At 34.2% G+C, this 12561-nt stretch overlaps 1 long non-coding RNA gene and 1 pseudogene across 1 annotated transcript; both read right to left on the bottom strand.

Annotated features, from left to right (window-relative positions):
- Positions 1-5192: 5192 nt before the first annotated feature.
- LOC145058841 (uncharacterized) lies at positions 5193-5843 on the bottom strand. The gene is made up of 3 exons (XR_013686537.1): positions 5719-5843; positions 5529-5626; positions 5193-5444 (listed from the first exon to the last, which is right to left on the bottom strand). It is a non-coding gene; the product is annotated as an uncharacterized LOC145058841 (long non-coding RNA).
- A 437-nt stretch (positions 5844-6280) lies between these two features.
- LOC145060125 (G-type lectin S-receptor-like serine/threonine-protein kinase B120) lies at positions 6281-11504 on the bottom strand (annotated as a pseudogene).
- Between the last annotated feature and the right edge of the window lie 1057 nt (positions 11505-12561).

Genomic DNA, 12561 nt, shown 5'->3' on the forward strand with positions numbered 1-12561 from the left:
TACGCTATTTTTAATATAGCTTTATTTAATCATAGTAACGTTATTAGGAACTTATAATAAGTACTTGGACTATTATTATGAGTTATATAAATGTCATTATAATTTCTTTTTAACCACTCGCGGTACGGGGAGTCTGGTTTAAAGGGCCGTATAAGTTTGTTGGATTTCAGAAGTGCTATATGCCAAAATGAGCCTACCCTCCGGTGTTTTATGCCTGGCCCCTGTCTGTACATAGTGGTTGGAAAATATTGTTTAAACGCTTATATAAAAATAATGATGCTAAGACTAATAATTAGCAGCAATGAATATTAGACGAAAATCTAGTGGTAATGATACTAGGTTTCGTCGAAGGAAAATAAATTAAGAAGCACAGCGCTGCTCGAATATTGAGTCGTCACTTTAACAAGTGAGTGCATAGTTACTTTCATCTTACACATAGATATGAAGTATTTTATATAAACTACATGCTATGTGTGCATATTATCTGTATACTTGCTATCTATGATGGATGAACGATTTTATACAAGTTTTATATGATTTAAACTGTATACGTATTTATATCTACATAATATGTTGGGTAAAACATGGGTAGATGAAATATGAGTTGGACGATAAGTTGAGAGGTAATATAGACAATGAGGTAAGGGTGAGAGGTGGACGATGTGAGAAGCCTTTTTCCAAATGTTGGCCCCGTCATCTAGCAGAGTATGGATGACAACCACAGACTATTCAAGACAATCCAGTGGAACACTATCAGGCTCACAACCTATAGGTGTTGTGAACGATGTGTTCACCGGTGTACTCTAAAAACCCATTAACCTGCATTGCTAGTGGACTCTCGAAAACGATACTGTCAATAAACAAGATAACCCTAGCAGATGCGCCTAAAGGACTCTACCGGCAGAAGCGCCTAATAGAGAACATCATAACCCCAGTAGATGCGCCTAAAGGACTATAGCGGTAGATGCGCCCCATAAAGAATGTCACAATTCTGGCAGTTGCGCCTAAGTGATAATATTAGCAGCTGTGCTTGACAGATGTGTGATTAGCAATGATGGATTTCGTGCTTATTCCTTAGGATGATCCTTAGGAATGAATGAACAAGAAATAAATGATTCTTAGGGTAGATCCTTAAGAGTAAATAAGATAATCGGGATGGGTAATTGGGTTAATTGTTTCATGATTAAACATAATAATTATATTGTTGTGGGTTGAAAACCCTATGTACTCACCCGGTTTCCCAACCTGACCCACTCAGTTTATTTATATGACAGGTGTTGATATGAAGTTACATTACACTGAGAGATTAAGGAGATATAAATCACTAGTGATAATGAATCTATGTTCTGTTTATGCTTATGTTTCTATATTGACGATGACATCCCAAATATTTTAAAATGAATAAAAATACTTTTCTTTGGAAATACTTTCATAACGTATTTATCATGTTTTATTGGGAACAAATTCCGCAACATTTTTATTAAAAGAGGTACTCTGATTTTTATAAAGCATAAACAAAATCGGTCTTTTCTGGTTGTAAAAATGGGGATGTCACAATTTCATATTTGAACCTGAATACCCACTTGTTCAATAATGTTTTCATCCTTACTTGGTAATTTGACTAAGGAGCTAGTCGATCAGTTCTACCAAATTATCTCAACTCATCTTTCATTGGCTTTTACCAATCTATGAACCCTTTCATCTTCAAGTCATATGGAGAAGATTTTGGTTCCCCATTCACCGTCAACACCAAGTAACTCACTAATGGAATATATATGACTAGAGGTCTTCTTTCTATAAAATATCTTTAAATGGTATGGTTTCCTAAATCTACCTCATCTATAACTGTAATTTTGAACTTCCATTATCAACTATCCTCTCACGATCTCTAGATCTACCATACTAAGATGTCATTCTCTGTAACCCCTCAAACACCATTTGATCCTTACCCATGGGTTTCTTCTGTCCTTTAATATCTTCTCCAAGATTTTCATTATAAAATCAGTTTCTTTAAATATGACACTCCTATTTTTGTGGACCCTCCCACTCTAAGCATCCTATAACCCACCTTATTCTAAATCACACACACACACATACACACACACACATATATATATACATATATATATATATATATATATATATAGAGAGAGAGTTAGGTTCAAATGTGGATTGACATATATTGTGCGGATGTGTGGATGGATAATGTTATTCTGTGAGAACAACAAAGAAAATATGTTGTTTGATAATATAAATATGTTCAATCTTACATAACTATTTTCATTATCATATATTGTTAGTAATTAAATCGTCTACAAGGTTATTATAGAATTTTTATTATTATTCTCATTCTGTTTGAATGTTTTATTGAGTCGTATTCTATAAGAATGAAAATGAGTGAAAAAAGATGCATGACAATAAAATTGAATAGAATTATTAAGAATGCATGAAAATGGATAGTTTTGTCAGGTTGAACGTATTCTCATTACTAAACAACCTATTCTCTTAATAATTGTCATAGAATTGCACTGTCCACACATCCGCACAATAGTTGTCCATCCACATTATAACCTAGCCATATATATATATATATATATATATATATATATATATATATATATATATAGCACAATGACGTAGAAAACCTAGCTATCAATCGTTATATAGGCGAAGCATACACATAAACCCAAGCAACAAAATCACTTTGGACCTCCGTTTTGTCAGCTACAAATTTATTGTGGATCGAAAAATCAACTAGATGATGGTTCATTAATCAGCCATTTATAGATCATCTATAAATAAGGTAGCTAATTGTTAGCCAGCCAGTTGATGGTTTGCCAGCTAGCTGATATGATCAACTAGCTATTAATCAGCCGGCTCAAGTCATGTTTAACAAGTGTTTAAATCATGTTGATAATGCATAAGTACTCTATATTCTATAAATAGGCTTACAACTCAAGCTAACAATGAATATGAAATTAGAAGCTTTATATTGTACAATTGTACTTCATATTCTGAACAAGCAATTATACATTTATATACCATTGTAGCAAGTATCAAAAATGGATTTTTACATCCAACAAAACTAAATTATCATATGTAAATTACAAGTTTTATCAACATTTCACAAAGAATGATATATTAACACTACTAGAAAAACAGCCTTTTACGACGCTCATTGCACGTCGTAAAACGCTTGGACGACGCGCAAATGCGCGTCAATGAAGGCCCTGTCATAAAGAGAGACGACTCGCGTTTACGACGCGCATTTATGACACGCAATGCGTATCATTAAAGTCGCTGTCAAGAAAGGTCATGTCATAAATGAAGATGACACACATTTTTGCGTATCGTAATTTTTATTATTTTTTTAAAAAAATTATTTATAGATTTACTAATTTTCAAATTAAATTCGCATTTTCGTGTCATAAACTTCAGCAACCATTTACGATATGCGTATACTAAGTGCCTTTACGATACTCTTTTACGTGTAATAAAAAAAATATAGAAACACATATATCCCAAAACAATCAATTTCATCTAAGAACATCATGTCAAAAAAATGTAATACATTGATATTAAAATGTACATTGTTATTAAGAGGTTTTCCCTAACTATATAACCTAATACTACATTGCTATAAATGGGCACCTTCTTGTTTGAGTAACTCGTCCTTAAGCTGTCTGAAGAAACTCTAAAACCCTTCATGTATCCAACCAATCATCATGTCTCTTAGCTTCAATATCAACCCTAACTCTTGATCAAGAACAACACGAAAATCCTACATAATTTCCAAATCATAAATCCAATTTGTCAAAAAGAAATACCTAACTAGCAATCTTATTTACTTTGAAAAAGATAAAACAATATGCATATAGATAGCTTCTGATTTTTTACTTCTCTTAAAATGTTAACAGAGGCTAGGGTAAGATACCACTTATCAAAGGGCAAGAAGCAACTAAGCAAGAGAGATTACATTGCATACCAGTTACAAGAAATGGGCCTTTTGCATAGAAAAATATATTGTTTCAAATAAAAAAGTGAAGGATTTGCTCATTATTATGACTATAAAAGCAAAGAGTTTACCTTTTGAGCCATGATGTAAGGTCGTTAGGTACGCCAATGAGGTATCACAAGCCTTTGCTCCTTAAAAAGCATCATGAACTACATAGAAGCCATGTCAAATTAAGAGTTAAGCCACATGAACGTGACATTTATCATGCTTTAACTCAAGCATATTAAGAGCTACATTTATCATGCTTTAACCAAGAACTCTAAACACAGAAAGACACTGAAAGACACTGTGAGCCAAATTCATCCATGTAATGATTGGAACTATCTTTTTCACTTGAACAGTTACCAGAAGCCACAAAACAATCAAATCTACAACCTGTGATGGAATTTTGACAATTTGTTAATTGAACATGACATCAATATAAAATTAACCAAAAAACCTATAAAATAATTATGTTTCAATCAATGAAATTTAAGTACCTTGGCCATCTTCATGCATGCCATAAGATCACCATGAGGTGCTTCTACAACCTATAGAAACAAGTAAAGGTAAGCTACACTCATACACCTAAACTTTCACCTTTTAATCTCAATGTAGCCTTCATCAATCAAGTAACGTAAAGAACCCAAAAGTTTTATAAGGCCTATCATCCACTCATATGTTCAAGCTTTCGGGTTTTATAACGCCTATCATCCATTTAGATGTTTTATATGGCCTAATATCAAGATAAAGATAAATGCAAGATATAATAGAGCACTTTTATTTATTTGTATCTTATAATGTTTATCATCCATTCAAATGTTAAAGCATTCAAAATCTAAAAACTTAATACCATGATTGATATATAATTGCAGTATTGCACTTGTGTCATATATAGAAGAACGGTAAAATCGTCATTTAGTCTCGTTTTCAGTTCAACACAGAAACTTTCAGGATGCCCATAAATTTCTGCATCTTTTTGCGATCTGAACAGCTGAAGATGTTTAATTGAGCTGCTGCTGTTGCTAAAACCTTCCCATCTGATTCCATATGCTATTAAAATACAAAGTCATGATTCATAAAAACATAATATACCCTCGAATATGAAAAATGACATAAAAACACAAATAATATCATCATGAAATCTTTTTTTTTTTTTTTTAAATTGATTAAGAATTGTTGTGTTGTTATTATTAATATTTATTACCTGTTGTTTTGGGATTCCAACTACTGATGCGACATATTGAGCTGAACTTTTTTTTTATCACCAGAAAGTAAGTATACATTGAAGATTTGACTGGTCAAAGATTGAATAACGTGTGCAACATCTTCTCTTATTTGATCTTCAACATAAATAAGACCTGCAAGAACACCATCTATTCCTACATACACCACTGATTGGTTTTTGAACTCTTCCGTTTCCACAAATGGGTTTTCATTAACTCCATGCCTGTCATATCACAAATAGCAAGCTAATTTCATCATTTCTTCCTATTATTTACACCATAATATTTTCATTTTTTTCTCATTATACCTTCTAACCCATATCAATGTTCCAACAGAAAGTATCTTCTTCCCAACTGAAGCTACTGCACCAGAACCAGGTTCCTCCATATATGTTCCATCATCAGCCTGCATATCATTAACAAAAAAATCAATCACATTTAAAAAAAAAATAGTGATTTTATTTCGGTAAGGGCGAAAAAGTAATTTTCATAAGGTACCTTTACATTGGGACATTTAGCAACCTTAGCAGCTTCCCGAATAGCTTTTCCAATTGGATGTATTGTATTAGATTCAACAACAGCAACTAACTTTACTGACGTTTTTATGAATCATATTACCAAGTTGTCCATGTGTTGATTCCGACTGTTCTCATATTTTTAAGTCAATTATCATCATCTCACGAGACGAATTTACTAATCTTTCTATTTCATCATTTATACAAGGTGGACACGCATTGCTCATGGTATCAAAATCTCATTCGTTTCCACACCAAAAAACCTCAAAAGACTACCCTCAATTCCCACAAATCTTTCAACCAACATCAAACTAATCGAAATCATATTACCAAAAGTCAACGGTCTACCTGAAAACTGTGAGGCCACTATTGACATCCAACAAGAAGAAACAGCTTATTTAAAAAAAAGCCCATGACAACTTGCAACAACCAGTTTTATATGAAGTTTCCAAACACCTGGACAACTTGGTAAAAAAGAAAAATTTTGAAAAAGAGGTTCAAGTACACGTCTAACAGTTGTTGCCTCTTTTGCTAAAATGGCCATATTAATTATGCAAGCAAACACTCGACCAATAAGAGGGGTTTTTGTTTGCATCCCTGTAAAATTTTCGAAAACAAAAACTGTTACTAATATAAATCTTTTAATGAGTCATAATAATTTAATATCTATATACATAACAAAACCCCACTTACCCCATGGGAACATCCGTTTGAAAGTTAACAACATTTGTGATCATCTTGTTTACATCCAATAATGATAATCCATGGTCAGTGTTTGGTGTGTCTATAAAATTCTCCAAGGTTACTGAAACAATCTATTTTTAAAACAAAACAAGATTTTGAATATCAATTCAAATAAAAAAATAGATAAAATTTCAAGAAAGTTGGCACAAGTAGGCCCTGTTTTATAGTGTTTGTACATACATGCTGTTGGATCATATTATTACTTATTATTACGAAATTGTACAATAGTGGTGAAGTGATTGATCCAGATGAATTTACTAATCTTGTCGGTGGTTTCATTGATGGGTTTTACTCCTGGAGCTCCGGTGAAGATTCCCCTTTTCTTTTGGTTCTGGAACTGAAAATACTGAAACACTTCATCATCGGGAAGAAACCAAGAACCCTAAACGGTGAAGTGAGAAAACTGGGGTGAAATTAGGGGATATCAGAGAGATTAATTAGCAACGGAGACAGGTGGGGAAGATTATAGAATGGTGTGGCTTCTTTGTATGTTGAGAACAAACAGGTGGATGATGCTTCTAGATTGTTCCGGAAGATTTCTAGCATACAAAAGAGCACCATTACATGTTTAATAGGAATTGAGTATTGAATTTATAGTAACTAACAGATTAAAACAAGTGCAGTTGTAACAAGAATCATCATGATTTTCCTTCATACAGCTTCAAGATTATTGTAGTCATCTTTCACAGGTGCTAGTAACGAGCTGATACCTAAAATTAACAAACTTTAAGACAAACATAAAGTTGCAAAATAGAGATGGAACAGGAACCAGAAATATTCACATTGTTTTCTATGTCAATAAAGAGAAAAAAGCAACTAACTTACTAACCTTCATAATATTCATTCCATCATTCAAAATTTTAAGCTTCATATTCAGCAAACCACCAACTTGTTCAAGATCTTTTGGGCTTCATCTTTCTAGAAAAGTTCTTCCTGTAAAGAAACATTTCATCCTGCCACCCCACCACATGAACATTAATCACTAAAACTATATAAAAATGAATTTGTTACTTTCTTTCAGAGTGATCAAAATTACCTTGCAATAGAAGAAGTTGACTAGTTATATTTATATACATCACAAATAGCTAAATCACAGCCCTGTTCATGACAAGTAACAAAAAGGGACATTTGTTTTACATGTTAAAAAGAAAAACTCAATATTTGTGAATTATTTAAGGAAATTAGAAGGGATTGAAGCAAATCTCACATGTTCCCAATTCTTTAACTCCTAAAGGCAACCTCTCTCCATTGGAGACCTGAGAATGAAAGAAGGAAAGAAATTACTGTCATTTCGAAAGAAATTTGAATACAAGAAAAAACCCTTTTTTATTTTATTTTTGAATAGACAAAAAAGCATATGGACACAATTCTCAAAAAAGAAATAAATAAATAAATGTACGACTCACTTTGATGTTGTACAAGGGATGCATTTTATTTAACATGCATTCTTCCACCATCCTCCTTACTTGTTTCAATCCTTTAAATGAACCCATTGAAGCCACTGAGTTTCCCTGTGCATCAACAAATAGAAATAAATTAGGTTTCTAAGTTTTCTTTTTTAACCCAACAAGTTATGCTTATAGGTACCTGAACAATGAAATACCAACATTTAAGGGCATATTGGTATTTCTTGATAGACTTCTAAGTAAAACAATTTATTCCAGTTCTTGTGCAATAAGACACACACATAGTCTAATGCCCTGGAAGTATGTATAGTGATAGTCTGCTTCTATAGAGAGACTGGTAGAAAATTCAACTACTTGCTCAAAAAAAAAAAAAAAAAAAAAAAAAACATTCACCTAAATGAAAATGAATAACAAACTAACATAATAACTCCCATAAAATTCAAACCTTGATCAGCATGTATTCTAAAACAGGAGGAAACAAATTGTAAGGATAAAAAGTTGAACCTAAAAAAGTGAAATATGTAAGTGTTAAAAGTGAAATATGTAAGGATAAAAAGTTGAACCCAAAAAAGTGAATATGTAAGTGCTAAAATACAGACATGAAAACAAGTTAGCTTTCTAATTTAGAGTAACGATTTATTTACACTTGTGACAAATTTAGGGTTAATACAAGCGGACTAATTGAGACAAAATAGTATATCACTATGTGTGGCTAATGAAATTAATCTTAAAGATGACAAAAGTATTGTATATCAACCCAATAGAAAAAACATAATCAACAAAAACTTCAACCATATTGTTGATCTCGACTCATTCACCCATGGAAGAGTAAGGTCTACATTGATCCCAATTACAATTGGTACTAAGCTTATCTAGAAACAGAAAGCTAGATAAAACAAGTGATATTGCAAAACTGAACAGAAAAGTGAATTCAAGGAGAAGAGGAAACCTTGTTGGGCTTAGAAGCCCTAATTTGAAAAACACTGAGAGACCAAAGTCAGTAGCTTTCAATAGTGAGTCTTCATCGGTACTCAAGAACAAAAAGTTCTAGGTTTTAAGTCTCAATGGAACACTCCCATCGTATGACAATCATGCACCACCGTCACGATCTGTCGGCAGAGGCCAGCTGCCGCACGCTCTGAATAATGTCCCTTAGCTATAATCTGATCAAATAGCTCTCCGCCAGCGCACAACTCCATGATTAGGTTAACAGAGTGCCGATCCTAGTAATTTGGAAGATAGATGATGATGGGGAAGAACGTTCGTCTTTCATTGGAAGTCGAGGGCGGTGGGAGACACTCGGAAGGGTCGAAGAAGCAACAGATGCCGGAAGGTGAATGGAGGTTTGAGAATCGAGAGAGAAGAAAGAAAGAAAGAGGGTTTTCGGCGGGGATGAGCTAGGGTTTTCAACCTGTGGAAACAAAGCGGGCTTTTTAATTTTTGGATTTCATTTCCCCCTCGGATGAAACGCGCGTTTCATTAAATTTTATAAAGCGACATGGTTAGACAACACACATTTTATTTAAGGTGCCCTCCGTGTTTTTTTTTTTTTTAATTAGACACTAATTTTAGGGCACATAAAAATAGGTGTCCTCTATGCTTCATATTTTCGAAAACTAACATCAATTTTTAGGGCACTCACAAATGCGTGTCCTCTATCAGCGCGTGTCCTTGATTGCACGTCGTAAAAGGTTGTTTTTCTAGTAGTGTAAGCTTGCAACCTACCCTCTAAAGCTGTGATGGTCATATTGTTTACAGAGCAATCTTTAGCTTTGATTTCATCCGTGGTTGACTTTCACTCCACTTTGGCAGTGGTGATGAATCTTGGCCTGTTTGGAGTGGGTAATGGTATGGCATCATTAAGAAGCATGGAGATCATATCAGATGTTGTTGGTCTATCAAACGCACTTTCTTGTACACAGAGAAGGGCAACATGAACAACCCTCAAGAATTGCCATACAACAAAAGTATTTCCCAATGTAGGATCCTTCAATTCCAATGTATCCCCTTGTTGCCATAACTCCCATGCCTATATCATTAAGAGAATATTATCAATATAATTTTTTTTACTCTTTACCAATAAGTATAGTATGTATAAGATGTTAAATGGTGAATTTTGCTATTCTTACATATCCAATAAGATTGAAAGTACGGCCAAGATGACCGAAACTGTTATTTCTTCTTCCACTGACGATTTCCAAGATCAAGACTCCAAAGCTGAAGATATCAGACTTGATAGAGAAAGTCCCTTCCATTGCATACTCAGGAGACATATAACCACTGATACAACATGATCGATATGGCATTTCAATAAATTGACCATGGAAACACATAACTCAATTTTAATTTTGATATTTTAAGTTTGTAACTAAGACAACTTACTATGTTCCTACCAGCCTGTTAGTGATTTCCTCGGTCTCATTCTACTTGAATATTCTTGCCATACCAAAATCAGAAATCTTGGGGTTCATACTCTCATCAAAAAGAATGTTGCTAGCTTTTAGATCTCAATGAATAACTCTCATTCGTGAGTACTTATGCATGTATAACAACCCTTGAACAATTCCTTCAATTATGTCGAATCGTTTATGCCAATCCAACTTTGTCTTTCCGTTTTCATCTGCTAGACATCAAAAGAAAAGAGTCATTTATGAATATAACAAGTAAAACCATTATATACATTTATGTTACAAACACTTCACATCAAAGAGGAAGAAATCTAAGCTTTTGTTGGGCATATATTCATATATTAACATCTTTTCTTCACCATGAATGCAACAACCAAGAACCTAAACAAGATTTGTATGAGTACTAGTTCATTCTTGAATTCCATGAGCCCTTGCGTCGATGTTCTCGAAAGCCTTTTGATTGCAATTTCTCGTCCACCACATAGTCTTCCCTGTTTTTATAATTTCATGATATCTCTTTTTTTCAGATTAGAGTTTCAAATGTAAAAACATAACAAGTGCATAAAATTAGTTTAAAGTAACATAGTCTTGTAAATAGGTCCAAAACCACCTTGTCTGCGCTTATTCTCAACTGAGAAATCATCAGCGATAGCCATGATAGAGACAATGCTAAATAATAACAAGTCATTTCCTTTCCCACCATTGTTTTCAAGCTGATTTATATCCTTGAAGCTTTCAGAAATTGTCAACTCCAGGAAATATTAATTTCTATTCTGTCTCTCATATTCTACAATCAGAATCAATGACTTAACAAAATATACAACTATATCGTACAAACATGAGCTAGAATTTTTATCATTGCTACATTAATACCTTTCCGTTTACTCTTTCTCTTCTTTATATACCATAATATGCCAAAAGGTATGATTAACAAAGGAATGACAACTCCCATTAGTATCCATACCCAATTCTTGCTCTTTTCTGTTTTGTTACCTGCATATTGACTTGTTTAGTGTAACGTCTGGTTTCCTGGTATGCGTTTAATTAAGTATTTATCTATTTATTTTGAAAGAAGGACTCGACGAGTTGGTAGCCCTGACTTGTCTAGTAGAAGGCAGTTTGTACATGGGGGTTTTAGTGAGCTACTCGACGAGTAGGATAGGATGGATGAAACCCTAATCTTTAGGATTTGCACCCAATTTAAGCATCATATCTGGCCCCCATTCCAGCCTCGATCACCTCCAAAACCCTAACTTCGAAACCCTAATCATCCATAAGTAACATTGAACTATTTCTTGCCATTGTGAGTGTTATTTGTGCCTTTTGAAGCTTATGGAAGAAGTAGAAGAGAGAAGACTCAAGAGGGAAGGAGTAGATCCAGGAACTACACTCTATTTGCTACATTTTCTGGTAATCAAGTTTCCAACTTGATCATTCTTCTCTTAGATCTATGTGTTTCCATCTTATGAAAGTTTTGGTTCAAGAACTTTGGTACTTGGAGTTGGGGCGTCCCAAGTGGCTCATACTTCAGATCTAGGATCTAGGGAGGGTCCCATGGCATAAAGGTGCAAACTTTATGACCATGGAAGCCCCATACAAGCATATGAGCAGGTTTATGGGCTTTTTAGCCCTAAAAGACTATGCATGGAAAGAAAGCTCGAAACTTTATGGGTCCAACAGATGTTAAAACCATAGATCTAGGTTTATATGTGTGGATTTGATACTCTATGGCCTTTTGGACAAGATCCATGTCTTATAGGAATTAGGGTTTTGTATAAACCCTTTTAGAAGAGTTATGGATGGGTAAAGTTCGAAACTTTACCCTTAGAAAGGCCTTTTGAGTGGGCAAAAAAACTAAGAACCTTGGATCTAGAAGATAGAGGCTTAATCTGTTAAGTAGGCCAAACAGACAGAAGGACTCAACGAGTCCATAAGGGAGCTCGACGAGTCTGTAGAGGGGCTCGACGAGTGGATGAGCCAAGTCGCGACTGAACAACTCGATAGAACTCGGCGAGTCGAGAGGTTGACTCGATGAGTTGGTCAACCCAGAATGTTGACTTTGACTGGAGTGTTGACTTTAAATAGGGGTAAAATGGTCATTTTACTCCATGCCTATGAAGAGTTATTAGTTTTTATTAAGTGTTATTATGGAATTTATAGTCAGAGAGTCGCCGGAGCAGCAGACAGGGATTCCTCACTCATGTTTTCAGCAGTCAGTCATACGAGGTGAGTTCCCTTTCAGTAGGAACGGGTCTAAGGCACCAAGGT

Source organism: Lactuca serriola, chromosome 6, assembly GCF_051521515.1.
Source record: "Lactuca serriola cultivar US96UC23 chromosome 6, Lser_US96UC23_V15, whole genome shotgun sequence".
NCBI classification, from domain to species: Eukaryota; Viridiplantae; Streptophyta; class Magnoliopsida; order Asterales; family Asteraceae; genus Lactuca; species Lactuca serriola.